Here is an 18974-nt window from a genome sequence, read left to right on the forward strand (position 1 = left end):
CAAAAAAGCAAGACAAACAAACAAACAAAGAAACAAAACCAAAATTGGCCAAGCTACATCTTAGATTTTACGTAAAACAAGAAAACATAAAGAGACATAATGATAGTAGAAAGCCTTCTATGCTTCCTAATGTGGCCAAATAGAAAGTGGGAGTCTCCTGCAGCTCTGCAAAGGGATGCTCCTTAAATAAATTTTATTTGTGTAGAAATATTCTACTTTTCAATGTCAGAGTTTTGAGAATTATACCATTCAGATAAGCAAAGCTGTCTCGGCTCTGTGTATTGTGATATCAGGAGCCATTTTTTTTTTTTTTTTTTAATAGAAGGCTGCTGTATGGCCCTTTTTTACTGGGGCAGACTCTTAGCTGGTCTGCTCCTATGAACACACCATATCCTGACCCATCCTAGAGGAACCATTGTACTCAGAACAGCAGGTAAGAACCCTCCCCACAACCCAACGATGCCCCAGAGCTGCAGCTGGGAGTCTGGGGCACTCAGGACCTATCACCCACCAAAATGCTGTCCTCCCAAATACCACTACCCTTCCACCGCTTGTTTGATTCTTTTTGCTGAGGCAGACTCCTAGTTGGTCTGCTACTGTGAAGAAACTATATCCTGACACTTCCTAGAGGAGCCGCTGTACTCAGAGCAGCTGAGGATCCTCTACACTTAGAGCAGTTGAGGAAGCTGGACTCCAAGGGGCTCTAACACCCCCAGGATTATAGGGTCTCAGGATCCCAGAGGAGGCTTGAGTCCCAGGAGCTTTTTCACCTAGGATCTCAGGATAATATGATCACAGAGACAGCTGGACTCTGAGGAGTTCTGGCACAACCAAGATAAAATGACAGACAGGCCCCAGTCAGAGATAGTGAGTGGAGGTAGCACTAGAGAAAACCAGATGGTGAAAGGCAAGTGCAAGAACATAAGCAACAGAAACCAAGGTTAACTGACATCATCAGAACCCAGTTCTCCCACCATAGCAAGTCCTGGATACTCCATGACACCAGAAAAGCAAGATTCAGATTTAAAATTACTTCTCATGTTGAAGATGGGGGAATTTAAGAAGGACATAAATAAAGGAATGTTCCTTAAAGAAATACTGGCGAACACAGGTAAACAGGTAGAAGTCCTTAAAGACGAAACACAAAAATTCCTTAAAGAATTACAAGAAAACATAACCAAACAGGTGAAGGAATTAAACAAAACCATCCAGAATCTAAAAATGGAAGTAGAAACAATAAAGAAATCTCAAAGGGTGACTACCATGGAGATAGAAAACCTAGAAAAGACATCAGGAGTCATTGATGCAAGCATCACCAACAGAATACAAGAGCTAGAAGAGAGACTCTCATGTGCAGAAGATAGCATGAAAAACATTGACAAATGCAAGAAAATGCAAAAAGCTCCTAACCCAAAACATCCAGGAAATCCAGGACACAATGAGAAGACCAAACCTAAGGTTAATAGGTCTAGATGAGAGTGAAGATTGCCAACTTAAAGGGCCAGTAAATATCTTCAACAAAATTATAGAAGAAAACTTCCCCAACCTAAAAAAAAAAGATGCCCATGAACATAAAAGAAGGTTAAAGAACTCCACATAGACTAGTTCAGAAAAAGAAATACCTCCTGTCACATAATAATCAAAACATCAAATGCACAAAACACAGAAAGAATATTAAAAGCAGTAAGGGGGAAAAGGTCAAGTAACATATAAAGGCAGACCTATAAGGATTACACCAGACTTCGCACTGGAAACTGTAAAAGCCAGAAGATCCTGGACTGATGTCATACAGACCCTAAGAGAACACAAATGCCAGCCAAGACTACTATAACCAGCAAAACTCTCAATTACTATAGATTGAGAAACCAAGATATTCCATGACAAAACCAAATTTACACAATATTTTCCCACAAATCCATCACTTCAAAGGATATAGATGAAAAACTCCAACACAAGAAGGGAAACTGCAACCTAGAAAAAGCAAGAAATTAATGTTTCAACAAACCCCAAAGAAGATAGCCACACAAACATAATTCCACCTCTAATAACAAAAATAACAGGAAGCAACAATCACTTTTCCTTAATATTTCTTAACATCAATGGACTCAATTCCCCAATAATACACTAGTGGACTGGATAAATAAACAGGACCCAGCACTTTGCTGCATACAGGAAATGCATGTCAGTGACAAAGACAGACACTACCTCAGAGTAAAAGGTTGGAAAACAATTTTCCAAGCGAATAGCCCAAGAAACAAGTATATATATATATATATATATATATATATATATATATATATATATATATATACTTTTTACTCAGCACCTCATGATACCTTCTCCAAAATAGACCATATAATTGGTCACAAAACAGGCTTCAACAGATACAAAAAGATTAAAATACTACCTTGCATCCTATCAGATTACCACGGACTAAGTAAGGCTGGTCTTCAATAATAACATAAACAATGGAAAGCACACATACACGTGGAAACCAAACAATGCTCTACTCAATGATAACTTGATCAAGGTAGAAATTAAAGAGTATTTAGGATTTAATGAAAATGAAGGCTTGTCATATCAATGCTTATGGGACACAATGAAAGCTGTGGTAAGAGGAAAACCCATAGCTCTAAGTGCCTACAAAAAGAAACTTGAGAGAGCATACATTAGCAGCTTGACAACACACCCGAAATCTCTAGAACAAGAAGCAAATACACCCAAGAGGAGTAGACAGCAGGAAATAATCAAACTCAAGGCCTGAAATTCATCAAGTAGAAACTAAAAGAAGTACACAAAGAATCAACAAAATCAGGAGCTGGTTCTTTGAGAAAATCAACAAGATAAATAAACCCTTAGCCAGACTAACCAGAGGGCATAGAGACAGTATCCTAATTAATAAAATCAGAACTGAAAAGGGAGACATAACAACAAAAACTGAGGAAATTCAAAAAATCATTAGATCCTACTACAATAGCCTATACTCAACAAAACTGGAAAATCTGGAGGAAATGAATAATTTTCTAGATAGATTCCAGGTATCAAAGTCAAATCAGGAGCAGATACATGATCTAAACAGTCCCATAAAGCCTAAAGAAATATCAGCAGTCATTAAAAGTCTCCTCACCAAAAAAAAAAAAAAAAAAAAAAAGAAGCCCAGGACCAGATGGTTTTAGCACAAAATTCTATCAGACCTTCAAGGAAGACCTAATACCAATTCTCTTCAAACTATTCCACAAAATAGAAGCAGAAGGAACACTACTCAATTCGTTCTGTGAAGCCACAATTATGCTCATACCTAAACCACACAAAGACCCAACAATGAAAGAGAACTTCAGACCAATCTCCCTCATGAATAATGATGCAAAAATACTCAATAAAATTCTGGCAAACCGAATCTAAGAACACATCAAAACAATCATTCATCATGATCAAGTAGGCTTTATCCCAGGAATGCAGGGATGGTTCAATATATGAAAATTCATCAACATGATCGACTATGTAAACAAACTCAAAGAAAAAAAAAACACATGATCATCTCACTAGAATATCAGTTGATATACCAAGATATCTGGGTGATAATTTATCTTATGTATTGACTGATCTTTAATGTTTATTTTTACTGTTACTATAAAGTGTCTATTATCAGATTTTTCAGAATATAATTTAAAATTGATTAGATTAATTTGTGCCATTTCTTTTTTTGTTTTTGATGACACCAAAGGACAAAGAATTTGATCTCTTTCATATTCTATACTTTTCATTAATGAATTTTTGCTCAATAGCTGAAATACACATTCTTGATTTTGACATGATTCCATAGAAACCTGGTTCAGGGCTGACTATAATGCAGGCTCAGGTGGAGTGTTCATCCATAATATCACAACACTTGCTTGTGGCAGATGTACTCCCAGCAATCACTGTCATGGTATATTTAGAGATAGGACAGCCTAGAAATTGTATGCCCCTAGGAAGCATCTCTCTCTCTCTCTCTCTCTCTCTCTCTCTCTCTCTCTCTCTCTCTCTCTCTCTCTCTCTGTGTGTGTGAATATGTGTACATGTGTGGATACATGAGCATTCTTGTGGAGGCTAGAGGTTGAAATCATGTTTCCTCAATGTTCTCCAACTCATTATTTTGGTAATGTCTCTCTCTGAACATGGGCTCGTCAGTTCTGCTAGGTTGGCTAGCCAGTCAGCTTCAGGGATCTTTCTCGTTCCCCAAAACCGGAATTACAGATGCCTGCTGCCATGCCTAGCATTTTACCTGGGGTTAAGAAGCTGAACTCAGTTTTTCAGGCTTGCATGGCAAACCCTTTATCTACTGAAAAAAAAAAATCTCTTCAGCCCTGAAACCTTGGGAATTAGTCAAGATAGGTACAGATCACTCAGGTATTTACATTACTTATGAATGTTTGGGCATGGAATGCCTTCCATAGGCCCAGGCTTGACCTTTATTATGTGTACCGTGTAGTGGAGCTTCTAAAACATGGAGCTTATTGAAGGCTTTGGGCCATTGTAAGTATGACCTTAAATGGACAGCGTGACCTCAGTCTTTTAATTTTCCATGTCTGGTCCATGTGTATACTTCCACATCTCAGACATGATGTGCTGGTTCACCAGAGGCCAGAAGCAGCACAGCCAGCAGTCTATGATGGTGCATGAACCAACTGGAGCTTTTTCTTTTTATAAGGTGACTGCCTTAGGTATCTGTAACAGTCAGATCTAACTAGCACAGAGGTTGTCTCTGACAATTCTCCGTCATTGGCTCATTAGCCTGAATTGACTGTCTCTCCTTAGAATATAGTGGAAATATGACTTTTGACCAGTTATATCACCAGAGTGATACAGAAAGATCTAAAGTCAATGGAATTTCATGATAAAAAGGTTTGGTAAAAGAGTAGCTTCTATGATTTGAATGGTATTAACACAGACATATTAATGATGCACTAAGAGAACACATTCTCTATGTAAAGTTTCTTTTATAAAATTTTTATTGGTTATTCCAAATGTTATCCCTTTTCCATGTTTCCCATCCCAAAACTCCCTATCCCACCCCCCTCACCCTGCTTCTATGAGGATGCTCCCCCACCCACACACTCACTCCCATCTCTGTGCCTTAGCATACCCCTATGCTGGAGCATCAAGCTTTCAGAAGACCAAGGGCCTCTGCTTCCATCAATGCCTGACAAGGCCATCCTCTGCTACACATGCAGCTGGAGCGATGGTTATTCTTTAGTTGGTGGTTTAGTCCCAGGGAGGTCTGAGGTTCTGGTTGGTTGATATTGTTGTTCTTTCCATGGGGTTGCAAAACTCCTCAGCTCCTTCAGTCCTTCCCCTAACTCCCCCATTGGGGTCCCTGTGCTCAGTCTGATAGTTGGCTGCTAGCATTCAAATCTGTATCAGTATGGTTCTGGCAGAACCTCTCAGGAGACAGCTATATTGGGCTTCTTTCAGGAAGCACTTCTTAGCATCAGCAATAGTGACTAGGTTTGGTGGCTACATATGGAATGAATCCTCAGGTGGGGCAGTCTCTGGATGGTCTTTCTTTCAGTATCTGCTCCACTCTTTGTCGCTGTATTTCCTTTAGACAGGTGGGTTAAACTGTTTGAGAAGGGTGGGTGGCCCCATCCCTCAAGGAGGGGCTGTGCCTAAACCATCCATATGGTTTCTACAGGTTCTCTCTTTCCTTTCTTGGGTATTTCAGCTAATGTCATCCCTGTTGGGTCCTGGGAGCCTTTTGCTTTCCTATCATCTGAGACTTTCTGATGGCCACCACCAGTTCCCTATCCCCCATTGCTACACACCTCTGTTCAATTTCCTGACCCTCTGTACATCTCCCTTGTCTTCTCCCATACCTGATCCTGCCCCCCTTTTCTCTCCTTCTTCTCTTATCCTCCCAAGTCCCTCCCACCCTTTATCTCTCATGATTATTTTGTTTCACTTCTAAGTAGGACTGAAGCATCCACACATTGGTCTTACTTCTTCTTGAGCTTCATAGTCTGTAAGTCATATCATGGGTATTCCAAGATTTGTTCCTTATACCCACTTATCAGTGAGTACATAAAATGTTTGTTCTTTTGTGATTCGGTTACCTCACTCAGGATTATATTTTCTAGTTCCTTCCATTTGCCTGCAAATTTCATGATGTCATTGTTTTTAATTGCTGAGTAGTACTCCATTGTGTAAATGTATGACATTTCTGTATCCATTCCTCTGTTGAAGGACATCTGAGTTCTTTCCAGCTTCTGGCTTGTTATCAATAAGGCTGCTATGAACATAGTGGAGCATGTGTTCTTATTATAAATTGGAGCATCTTTTTGGTATATGCCCAGGAATGGTATAGCTGGGTCCTTAGGTAGTACTATGTCAAAAATCTGAGGAACCCCCAGAATGATTTCCAGTGTGGTTGTAACAGCTTGCAATCCCACCAGCAATGGAGAAGAATTCATCTTTCTCCACATCCTCACCAGCATCTACTATCACCTGAGTTTTTGATCTTAGCCATTCTGACTGGTATGAGGTGGAATCTCAGGGTTGTTTTGATTTGTATTTCCCTGATGACTAAGGATGTTGAACATTTCTTTAGGTGCTTCTCAGTCATTCTAGTTTCCTCAGTTGAGAATTCTTTTTAGCTCTGTACTCCATTTTTTTTAATAGGGTTATTTGGTTCTCTGGAGTCTAACTTCTTAAGTTCTTTATAAGTATAAATATTAGCTCTCTATCAGATATAGGGTTGGTAAAGATCTTTTTCCAGTCTGTTTTTTGCTGTTTTGTCCTCTTGACCGTGTCCTTTGCCTTACAGAAGTTTTGCAATTTTATGAGGTCCCTTTTGTTGATTGTGAATATTATACGCCATTGGTGTTCTGCTCAGGAAATTTTCCCCTCAAAAAGCTGAGAACAACCACTATGAAAATCAATCTGATGGCTCCTCAGAAAATTGGACATAGTATTACCTGAGGATCTAGCTATACCACTCCTGGGCATATACCCAAAAGATTCTCCAGCATATAACAAGGACACATGCTCCGCTATGTTCATAGCAGCCTTATTTATAATAGCCAGAAGCTGGAAAGAATCCATATGTCCTTCAACAGAGGAAAGGGTACAGAAAATGTGGTACATTAACACAAATGGAGTATTACTCATCTATTAAAATAATAACTTTGTGAGATTTTTAGACAAATGGAAAGGATTATAAAATATTATCCTGAGTGAGGTAACTCAATCCCAAAAGAATACACATGGTATGCACTCACTAATAAGTGGATATTAGCCCAAAAGCTTGGAATTCCCAAGGTACAACTCATAGACCATATGAAACTCAAAAAGAAAGAAGACTAAAGTGTGGATGTTTCATTTCTTCTTTGAAGGGGGAACAAAATACTCATGGGAGGAAATATGGAGACAAAGTATGGAGCAGAGACTGAAGGAAAGGCCATCCAGAGACTGCCCTACCAGGGGATCCATCCCATATACAGACACCAAACCCAGACACTATTGGGGATGCCAAGAAGTGCTTGCTGACAGGAGTCTGGTATAGATGTCTCCTGAGATGCTCTGCCAGAGCCTGAAAATGCAGAGGCAGATGCTCACAGCCAACCATCAGAGTGAGTGTGGGGTTCTCACTAAAGAAGTTAAAGAAAGGACTGGAGGAGCTGAAGGGGTTTGCCACCCACAGAAACAACAACAATATCAACCAACCAGACAACCCAGAGGTCCCAGGGACTAAACCACCAACCAAAGAGTACACATGGAGGGACCCAGGCTCCAGTTGCATATGTAGCAGAGGATTGTCTTGTTGGACATGAATGGAAGGAGAGGCCCTTGGTCCTGGGACGACTTGATGCCTCAACATAGGGGAATGCCAGGGCAGGGAGGTGGGAGTGGGTGGTGAGAGAACATCCTCATAAAAGAAAGTGGGATAGGGGATTTCCGGAGGAAACCTGGAAGGGGGATAACATTTGAAATGTAAATAAATAAAATTCCCAAATATATATACTGTCTTTTTTTCAGTGGACGTTTTTAGCTTTTTTGTCAAAGTTCAAGTAACCAAAGTTGTGTGAGTTCATTTCCGGGTCTTCAATTCTATTCAATTGATTTACCTCCCTGTCTCTGTACCAATACCATGTGGTTTTCATCACTACTGTTCTGTAGTAAACCCTGAGGTCAGGGATGATGATTCCTCCAGAAGTTCTCTTATTGTTGAGAATAGTTTTTGCTATCCTGGCTTTTTTCCAAATGAATTTGAGAATTGCTCTTTCTATCTCTGTGAAGCATTGAGTAGAATTCTGATGGGGATTGCATTGAATCTGTAGATTGCTCTTGACATGATGGCCATTTTTCTATGTTAACCCTGCTGATCCATGAGCATGGGAGATGTTTCCATCTTCTGAGTTCTCCTCCAATTTTGTTCTTGAAGCTTGATCAAAATAGAAATACTGTCCTCAGGCAATGGGTAATTTTATCTGCAGTATTTACTGCATCAACGCTCAGCAGAGCAGCATTCTTGAAATTTATAAGCTCACTATGTAATGTTAAAACATCCAGAGAGGTATTAGAATTATGCCAAATATACTGCAAGTGTCTTTAAACTTCTTCCTAATTATAGTGACTACCACTGTAAATTTTAGAACTAACATGAATCCTATGGTATTTGGCATGACACTCAAGATCATTTTTACCCTTAAATTTTTACCCTTAAATTCGGAACCTCCTTCCAATAATTTGAATAGAATAAAGAGCATCAATCTGTTCTTCCAAATGCCTATCTAAATCCTCTGATATATTCAACGCACTACTAATATTTTTTGCTAAATAATTAACAAAAGTAGCTGTCTTAACTTCTTGTGTCACAGCAATTGCAGAAGCAGTGGTGCTAGCAATTAATGTAATTAAAGCTGTTATACCAGTAATAATCAAGCCCACTACCCTCTAGCTTCTGCCTGAAGCCTGACTCATTTCTGCCAGTACTTGCAAGCTATTTTTAGAATACCAGGGTTCTGTGATACTCAGGGCACTAAAACAAAAGTTGGTTGATAGACCTCCGTAACTGACATGCCGGATTTCAAAACTCAAACACAATTAGAAGGCGTACAATCAATGCAAATTACATTAAATAATGTAAAAGAAACAAAAGTATTTTTAACTTGAGAATCAAAAGATCCTTAATACATGTGCTAACACCTGTTTGAAATCCAGATCCTGCCCCAATTTTATCTCTTGCTAACATAACATCATAGAGAACTGTGGATAATTTCCATATATGTCTCTGAAAATGTCCAGAACCAGACTTCCAAATGAAGACTGTTATTTCCAATATTGGATTGATTTCTAGACCAGTCCATGATTGAGTCTGAATAACTGGTCACATTTAAGAACAATACAGGAATCGTTGTGACTTCTCATTTTGATTCTCTGTTCCACAAGGTCTAAGAACTTGAGGCAAATCAGCTTGTCCCATCAGGGGTATAGGTAAGCAATGGTGGGTCTGGAACATATGTCCAATACAACTTCCCAGTCACCATTGTCAGGGCACTCAGCAAGCTCACAGGTCAGCATCATTCTTTGTTCTGGCATCAGCAAGTCTCACCTGTCACTCTGGCAGCCACCATGCTCCTTTAGCATCCTGTAGAAAAAACAAACATGCCCTCTTCCCCATATTTAATAAATGATTGGGATCATGCCTTATGCTAGTAAGTGGATCCTTCCCTTTCACCTATGCATAAGTATGCCTAGTTGTAGAGTGCCATAGACAAGTCTCTATGGCAGAAAGTTCCTTGGCATCCAAATTTTTTTTTTTAAATTTAAATAAAAAATAAAAAGAACATGATGTAAATAGATTTGTGGTGTTCAGGGCTGTATCTCCCCCTTTTTTTATTTTATGAAGATATTATTTTAAAGTTCTATGGACCTGTTCCACAGTCTTTTGTCCTTGACAATTATAAGGAATCACTATAATATGAGTAATGTTAAATTGCTGCTAAAAAGTCTCAAATGTTCGATTGCCATAGCCAGTTCCATTATCTGTCTTTGTTTGTTTGTTTGTTTTTCTTTTTTATTATTGGGTACTTTATTTATCTACATTTCAGATGTTACTCCCTTTCCCAATTCCCCCCTTAAAGAAACTCCTTAATCCACCCACTTCCAACTCCCCACCCTCAAATTTTCCCTCTCTGGACCATCTACCCTTCAAGGGATCAAGGCTCTCCCCTCCCACTGATGCCTGACAAGTCCATCCTTATCTACAAATACAGCTAGAGTCATGGGTCCCTCCATGTGTGTTCCCAGGCTAGCTGTTTAGACCCAGGGAGCTCTAGTTGGTTGGTATTGTTGCTCTCCCCATGGGGCCACAAGCTCCTTCAACTCCTTCAGTCTTCTCTCTAACTCCTACACTGCGTACGTACCCTGTGATCAGTTTGATGCTTAGTTGTGAGCACCTGCTTCTGTATATGTCAGGCTCTGGCAGTGCCTTTCAGGAGATGGTATATCGGGCTCCTGTCAACATGCACTTAAGGGCATCTACAAACAGTGTTTTCATATGATGATTGCATCTGGGAGGGATCTCCAGTTGGGGATGGTCTCTCCTCCAGTTTCTGCCCCACACATTGTCTCATATTTGCTCCTGTGAGTATTTTGTTACTCCTTCTAAGAAGGACTGAAGCACCCACAGTTTGCTCTTTCTTTTTCTTGAGCTTTATATGGTCTCTGAGTTATGTCTTGGGTATTGAGAGATTTGGGGGCTAATATCCACTTATCAATGAGTGCATACCATGTGTGTTTTTTTGTGATTGGATTACCTCACTCAGGATGATATTTTCTAGTTCCATCCATTTGCCTATGAATTTCATGAACTCATTGTATTTAGTAGCTGTGTATTACTCCATTGTGTAAATGTGCCACATTTTTTTTTTATCCATTCCTCTGTTGAAGGACATCTGGGTTCTTTCCAGCTTCTGGCTATTGTAAATAAGGCTGCTATGACCATAGTGAAGCATATGTCCTTGCTATGTTTTGAAGCATCTTTTGGGTATATGCCGAGAAGAGGTATCACTGGATCCACAGGTAATACTATGTTCAATTTTCTGAGGAACTGTCAGACTGATTTCCAGAATGGTTGTACCAGCTTACAATCCCACCAACAATGGAGGAGTGTTCCTTTTTCTCCACATCCTCACCAGCATCTGCTGTCATCTGAGTTTTTAATGTTAGCCATTCTGACTGGTGTGAGGTGGAATCTCTGGATTCCAACTAAGCTGAACTAACCTTTATAATATTTTGTACACCAAGTGTTCTGAGAGTAGTACAAACATGACAATCATCTTCAGATATATTTACAATGACTTAAATCATTGAAGTAGTACATATATACACGTATGTAATACAGCAGCTTTCCTGTGGTGAAGCTTGCTAGTCCTCAACAATCTAGGTCTGTGTATGAACCAGGTCCACCTTCCTAACAAACTAGAATAATGCGGTACATAGTGTAATGTTAATTATAATGTGTGGGATAAATCACGATGGAGATCAAGCAATTGCTATGGGTTCTGTTGATACCTGTGTTTGAGGTACTTGGTTCTATGTCAAGTGCTACAAACTACCAGTAAAAAACTGTTGCTTGTCCAGTTGTTGTTTTTTTTTCTTCCCACACAGAGGTATATATAAGTCTCTGGCTTCATTCCTTCTGAGTCCTCACCTTTTCTATGAGTCCAGAGTGCAGTTGATTTTCTTTGGAGGTCATGTGTTTATGAAGACTAAGATCTTTAATTTGAACAAATTTTCACATCTTGAAAAAAATCACGAAAGTAGAATTTCCAAAACTAGGTGACAGTCGTAGCAGGGCAAGCAGCACAGACACATTTGATGACATGTAACTTGAGAAAAATATACTTGGCGACCTCATAACCTTGAGAACTGAGTCTTCAAATGAAATAAATGTTTGTGTGCCATGTTTTTTATTATATGCATTTAAGGAAAAATTGAATGAGTTTTAAACAGAATTGCTTCATGCAGCTATTATGGGCTATAACATCCTATTAGAGTGAATAGAATTCTGGAAGTTTCTGATGATTACAATGGAAATTTTTATAAGTCAGATGCAGTCCCTGGCTTTCTATTGTTCTTTGAGCCATACTCAGATCTGTGACCCCACAGAGAATATAACTTTTACCTGGAGGAGGCTGCCTTTACAAGAGGGTCCACAATAACTCGGCAGGAGGGAACCATGGCTATTCCTGATGCATACTGCAAGGTTCTGTGGCCAATTGTGTTAAAGAGGAGAGTGAGTGGAGTATTCACATGCCTCAATATTTGAAAACATGTGATCTCTGTTTTCTTTTTTAAATTAAGGAGAAAGAGCAACAAGCTACCCAAATAGCTCAAAATTATAAATGAAATTGTTCCAAAAATAATCCAATTGATTAGTGTATTTAAGGCAGGGAATGAGAAATGATAGGTATCATATAAGAACACTGTGAATATTCTCCCTTTACAGGAAGTGTGTGTGTGTGTGTGTGTGTGTGTGTGTGTGTGTGTGTGTGTGTGCTTGTATGTGTGTCTACACACTGGGGTGACCAGAGGACTATTTATGATATTGTTTCTTGTCACCCTTCTTGTTTTTGAGCCAGGGACTATCCCATGCCTGGAGTTTGACAAATAAGCCACTCTGGCTAGTTCTTGAGCCCCTCAGAGATCTGTCTGTCTCTAAGTTATCACTGAGTGTACATGAGGATGCTGCCACGCCCAGATTTTTAAATAATGGGTTCTGGGAATTCTATACAGGTTTTTGTACCTGTGAAGTTGAACCATCTACTCGGCCCATGGGTGAGTATCTTAGAGAGCAATTACAAGCAATTTTAATCTGCTATCCTTTATGTCATTATAGAGAGACTAGGTTAGATTGCTCACTGTACTAACCGTTATAATATTATGTATACAAAGTGTTCTAAGGGTAATACAGACATGACAATCATCTTCAGTTACACTTGCACTGCTTTAAATCATTGAAGGACTACATCTACACACATAATTTGTTGAGGTACAACAACTTTGTGAGAAGACAAACAAGCAGAGGCTAGAGGGAAATCTCACTTTGAAATGCTAAAAGTTTCTAATACATTGGCCATATCACTGACTCGGCTACAGAAATGCTCTGACCTCTATCATGTGTACTTAGGGCCACTGAGAACAAAATGCTCTTAAGGGTGGTGTCCTGAACTCTATGCTGTGTATGTAAGGTTGTTGAGAGCAGTCCCAGATGCCCCTGCTGGTCAGGAGGCCTTTCCTGCCTAACCTTGGCTCCTCTAGCATCTTTTTCTTCATCATTAATTTTGCTCATAAAGTGAGGCAGTGCTGTAAGTCACAAGTTCCATTATTTTGTTCTGCCCCTTATGCATGGGGACACAGGGACAATAGGGAACATAATCAATTCACTGCAACATTTGGCATCTAGTAATAACATGCAATAAATAATAAACGTAGATGAATTATTTTCTGGGAAAAGGAGAACAGAAAGAAGTGGCCCAAAGCTTCAAGGCTATGCTCTAGTTAGCAGGGTGGTTCAATAAGCAGATCAATGGTAACACTGCAGACAAGTACACAGACAGAAATAGGGAGAGGCTGCCTGGTACAGTTTTAAATATAAAGGTCTAGAAACTCAATATTTAAAGCATGACTACCCTGACCTTGTATTATCAGTTTTCTTCTCAGTTCCTTCAAGACCTCTAACAGATAGCCCAGGCCATACTCATCCTTCAAGGACAAACTGAATCCTTGGTAGTCATGTACTCCAAAATCAACAGGGAGTAGATATTTCTACAGCTGAAAAAGGTGGCCTTTTTCTCTTTCTCCAAGAATACTGCTTCTATGTCGATCAATCAGGTACAGTAAAAACAAAAACAAAAACAAAACATCAACTTCAATCAGAGATCCAAAAACATAAGGAATAACTCAGTGCTTGAATCCCCTCAACCCTATGTGAAAGTGAAGGCTGCCATTACTGAGGCCCCTTCTCATTTTCCCACCTTTACTTTACACCCTCCTTTATAAATTTCTTCTTCATGTTTCTTCAATTATAATTAAAAATATCTCTAATAAAACAATCAGTTTTTGTTACAGGACCACCAAATAGAGAGCCAGAGATGTATGAATACTGAATATGTTCTCATGGTGAGGATCAACAGTGCCCAGAAGATGTCAATGCCTCTATGCAGGATGCCACACTGTGCATGTGGCCTGATCTTGGATAATTTAGAAAGAAGTATGATGATTGTTAAGGTTTTTCAGCAAAAGAGTTTCTTGGTGGTTCAAAGCCAAGAGATGCCACAAAGTTCCATCAGGGAGCAGACCTCACATGAGAGATTTATTGGGGAGGGATTTACAAAGGGTGTCACTGACAGAAAAAAAAAAAAAAAAGCCAACAACAAGAACAAAAAAACAAAAAAAACCCCAAAACAATCTAAAGAGAACAACACCCCCATTCCTGCCTCACTAATCATGCTTTCCTATTCCCTCATTTTTTATAATAAAATTATAAAATATTAGATATTAGAATATTAGAACCACCTTCATCCCAGAACTAGATGTACCCCCCAAACCTGCCTACAGTAACTCATTGTCAGACCCCAAATACAACATACTTCCACTGCTGCCAAGAGTCACATATTTTCCCTGTGTGCATGTGCTATACCCATTTATAAAGTCCATGCCTTTACCACCTGCTACTTCTCCTCCTTCTTCACGCCTGCATAGCTGCTTCTGTTCACCCACAACCCAAAGACATTCTAATGCTAAGTACCAAATGACCACCAGAATCAGGAATATTTTAAAGTTTCTACTCCTTTCCTATCCATACTTAATTGCAAAAGATTTTGTCTTAAAATTGTTTGTCTTCAAATTATACCTTGACATCCCATGTTTTCAACTTCTTTCTACATAGAATTTTCTCTTAAAAAATGTCCTTGATGTTCATACGTCTGACACCTTGGAAGGTTAGGTGCATTGCAGAATTTCTTCCACTGCATACCTTTCTACTTGGGCAGGGGTATTGCAGAATTAAAGAGATGATTTTTGGCACATAGCTGACACAGTTGATTTGTCCCATTATTTGAGATGTTAACTCCATTATTTGTTAAAAGTTTCATTTCCTAGGCATTCCCATGACATATTCTTCTTTCAAAAAAAAAAACACTTGTGAATATGTATTTTAATAAGACATGAATTTCTCCCTGGAACTAATTACTACAATCATGGTTATTGAATGGGGACTATCCAATTGCTTTACTTCTTTTGTCTTTATTTTCTAAGGAAAAGCTTCCTCTTTTCTCCACTTTTTAAATTCATTTTTTATCACTTTGAACTCATTGAGTATTATTTTACTTACTCAGTTGTGAACTGTTGCTGCATTCTGTTGATGCTTCAGTTGTCTCAGATTTAAAAATAAAAGCCTTTTCAAATTAGTTCTTATATTTATTTGACATTATCTCCAAAACGCAGTTGTTTATTTTCAAACACAATATGATATTCAACAGTAATCTTTGGAATTTTTCTCTCAGATCTAAAGTCATGTTTCTCAGAGAATCCTGGTTTCTTTCAGCGAAGAATGTTTTGGAAGAAAATATATGAACTGGAAGCCTATCTATCTGCCTGTCTATCTATCTATCTATCTATCTGTCTATCTATCTATCTATCATCTGCCTACCTGTGCAAATACACATACATGCTATACACATATGTCATATATACATGCCATTGGCATTTATATTGGTACTGGCTTTGTTTTGTTTACTTATTGCATGGATGTATTAATGACACTGGTGTTGAGATCCCAGGACTCATACTTGTTATGCAAACACTCTACCACTGAGCCTTTCAAAGCCAATTTGCTGATTTTTAGTTTCGCTATAGGTCTTTCTCACTCAGAATTAAGAGTTGAGTTTTTAACTAAGACTATTTCATATTCAAGACATGATAAAACATCCATTTTTCTCTCAAATATAGTTCTTTGGGTTCCTTCTTGAAAGCCTTACATGCTGCCATGTTGTTGTCTGAAAATACTATCATGCAATAACCATTCTGTTAGGGAACTCTACTCTTGAGGAATGATTCCATAGCAGTCATGGATATTGATATCACAGAATCATCTGTGAGTGAACTGAAGGAGGGTTTGTTACTCAGTTTTGTTTTTTTGTTTTTTTTTCCAAAAAAGTGAGTAATTGTTTAGGAAAGAAACCCTGATAGTAAACTGGCAGGGATCCAGGTCATTTGTAAATGTGTTTTGGTACTATTACTACAACCTCAAAGACATCTGTTTTAACTAGAATGACATCTTACTTTTTGTGGTGGTTTGAATATGCTTGGCCAGGGGAGTGGCATTATTAGGAGGTGTGGCCCTGTCTGAGTAAGTGTGGCCTTACAGGAGAAAGTGTATCATTGTGGGGTGGGCTTTGCGACTCTCCTCCTAGCCTCATGCAAGACAGTCTGCTTCTGGCTTCCTTTGGATGAAGATGTAGAACTCTCAGCTCCTCCTGTGCCACACTTGCCTAGAAGCTGCCATGCTTCCTCCTTGATAATGATAATGTAGTGGACCTCTGAACCTGGAAGCCAGTTCCAATTAAATGTTGTTCTTTATAAAAGTTGCCTTGGTTATGATGTCTCTTCACAGCAATGGAATCCCTAACTAAGAAACTTTTAGTTCAAGGAGACCATAAAAATTCTTCATGGTGATTAATGACATAGTTATGTCTTGTTAAAAAGAGACCAATGACTTCAACACAGAAGGGAGATGTAAGATGTATATAGGTTGTGCTAGAGTTCTCTCTTGATAGAAACTTGAGAGAAGCCATCTTCATAAGTGGGTTAGAGATTTTAAACTTTTTTTTTCCCATGAGACTCAGCGAGAGAGTCACACAGGAGAGACAGCGGGATTCGAACTCAGAGAGAGGGGCGTGGCCGCCCTCTGGCGGCGGGCACCGAAGCTGTGCGCCACCACTCGCTTGCTGAGATATTTTAAAGAGCAGATATTTTGTGTAGCAGGAGGGAGCCAGGGCTCATCATTCTTAACATTTGCAGGGCCCAGTACTGGAGTCAGTACATCTTGGTCTTGACCATAGCTTTACTGTTTACCAGCTGGGTAAATGAGTCTCAACTGATGAACTCCCTATTAACAAATTAATCTGAAGTGGGGGATCATGGTGGTCTGAATAGGTTTGACTACTAGGCCTCCACAGACTCAGGTGTTTGAATGATTGGCCCACAGGAAGTGTCACTATTCGGTTTGGCCTTGTGGGAGTAGGTGTGTCCTTTTTGGAGGCTATGTGTAAACGTGGAGGTGGGCTTTGACAGCTTCTAGTGTTCAAGCTTTACCCAGAGCAGAAGAGTCAGTCTTCTTCTTTGGATTAAGATGCAGAACTCTCAGCTCCTTCTTCAACACCATGTCTGTCTGGACACTGCCATGCTAGCTACCATGAAGAGACTAGACCAATCTCCTCTGACACTGTGAGCCAGCCCCAATTACATGTTTTTCTTTGTAAGTGTTGACTTGACCGTGCTTTCTCTTCATAGCAATAAAACCCTAAGACAAATATTTAATCTCAAACATTTCTATACTGATTTGATTAAATTAGCAGTACTTAGTACAACTCATGGCCATTTAATGAAAATCTGTAATTATTATAATTGGATTAAAAGACGGTGATTAGGTAAATTGTTTTTAGATCCATTCTTCAAAAAACTTTAAAAAATCTTTAGTTAATCTATATGTAGTTAAAATCTAAAAATCATCAACAGAGCTGTGATGGATAACCTGCACAAGACTTGAATAAGATTTAGCACTTCAAATTTTAACAGTTTCATGAGCCATCAGGCCAGTGATTTGTACTTAGTACTGCTAATTTAATCAAGGTCTCACCAGTCCCTACTCCTGGCTAAGGAGCTTATAACAGATGATGGTTTCTGAGGAATGAAGAGTCAATTATCTTTAAGGTTGTCACCCCTGTTAGGGGTATGGCCCCTGCCAGGTAGACTGTGCTCCGAGAAATCTACTTTTTTTTTTAAAGCTGTTAAAATCAGCCTAGTAAAAATTTAAAATCTGTTCTTACTCAGTAATAAGAGCACTCACTGTTCATAGTTTTACTTTTATCAAAAGATATTGTGTTTTATGCTTATTTCTTAAATATAATTCCAAGAGTTTATGTTAAAAACATACCTTTAAGCCCATTTTCTGAACGTGATTATGAGAAAAAAATGTTTTAATTAAGTTTAAATTAATTCTGTATCTATTAAGAATTTCATTCTCAAACAAAGAAAGTTTCCTTGGGAGAAATTTTTCAGATGTATCAATAAAATTGAACTTTGAAATATATAATTTTTAGTTCTTAGCTAGAAAAGAGAACTTCAGAATGTGATGTGAACTTTGGGAGACAAAGCCTCAATCACAACGTGTATTAGTTATTTCTCTGTTGCCATGACAAACACAGTGACCAAGTCAACCGTTAGAAGACAAGTTTTATTTGGGATAAGGTTTCAGAAGGATAAGAATGGCAGGACACATAAGGTAACAGGAGCAGGAAGCTGAGAGCTCATATCTTCAAATACAAGCAGGAAACTGAGAGAAGGACCCAGAAGTGGGATGAGACTACAAGTACTGAAAGCCCACTTCTAGTGATGCACTTCCTATAAGAAGCTCTGCCTCCCAAAGCTTCCATGGCCTCCCAAACATCACCACAACCTGGGGATCAAGTATTCAAATACCTCAGGCATTCTCATTCAAACCACGACGATTTGCTGTGTGCTTCCTGTCCAAAACATCATAGTTTCCAGAATTTCTCCCTGCTGATTATTACATTATGTTACCCCTGAGTATACATTTTAGGAAATCATGCATGTCTGTGTGTGTGTGTGTGTGTATTCACATGAGTGTGTGTTTACATGTGTGTGCTTACATGTGATGTGTATTTGTATGCACTTGTAGAGGCCAGAGT

This window comes from Arvicanthis niloticus, chromosome 8 (assembly GCF_011762505.2).
Source record: "Arvicanthis niloticus isolate mArvNil1 chromosome 8, mArvNil1.pat.X, whole genome shotgun sequence".
In the NCBI taxonomy this organism is placed as follows: Eukaryota; Metazoa; Chordata; class Mammalia; order Rodentia; family Muridae; genus Arvicanthis; species Arvicanthis niloticus.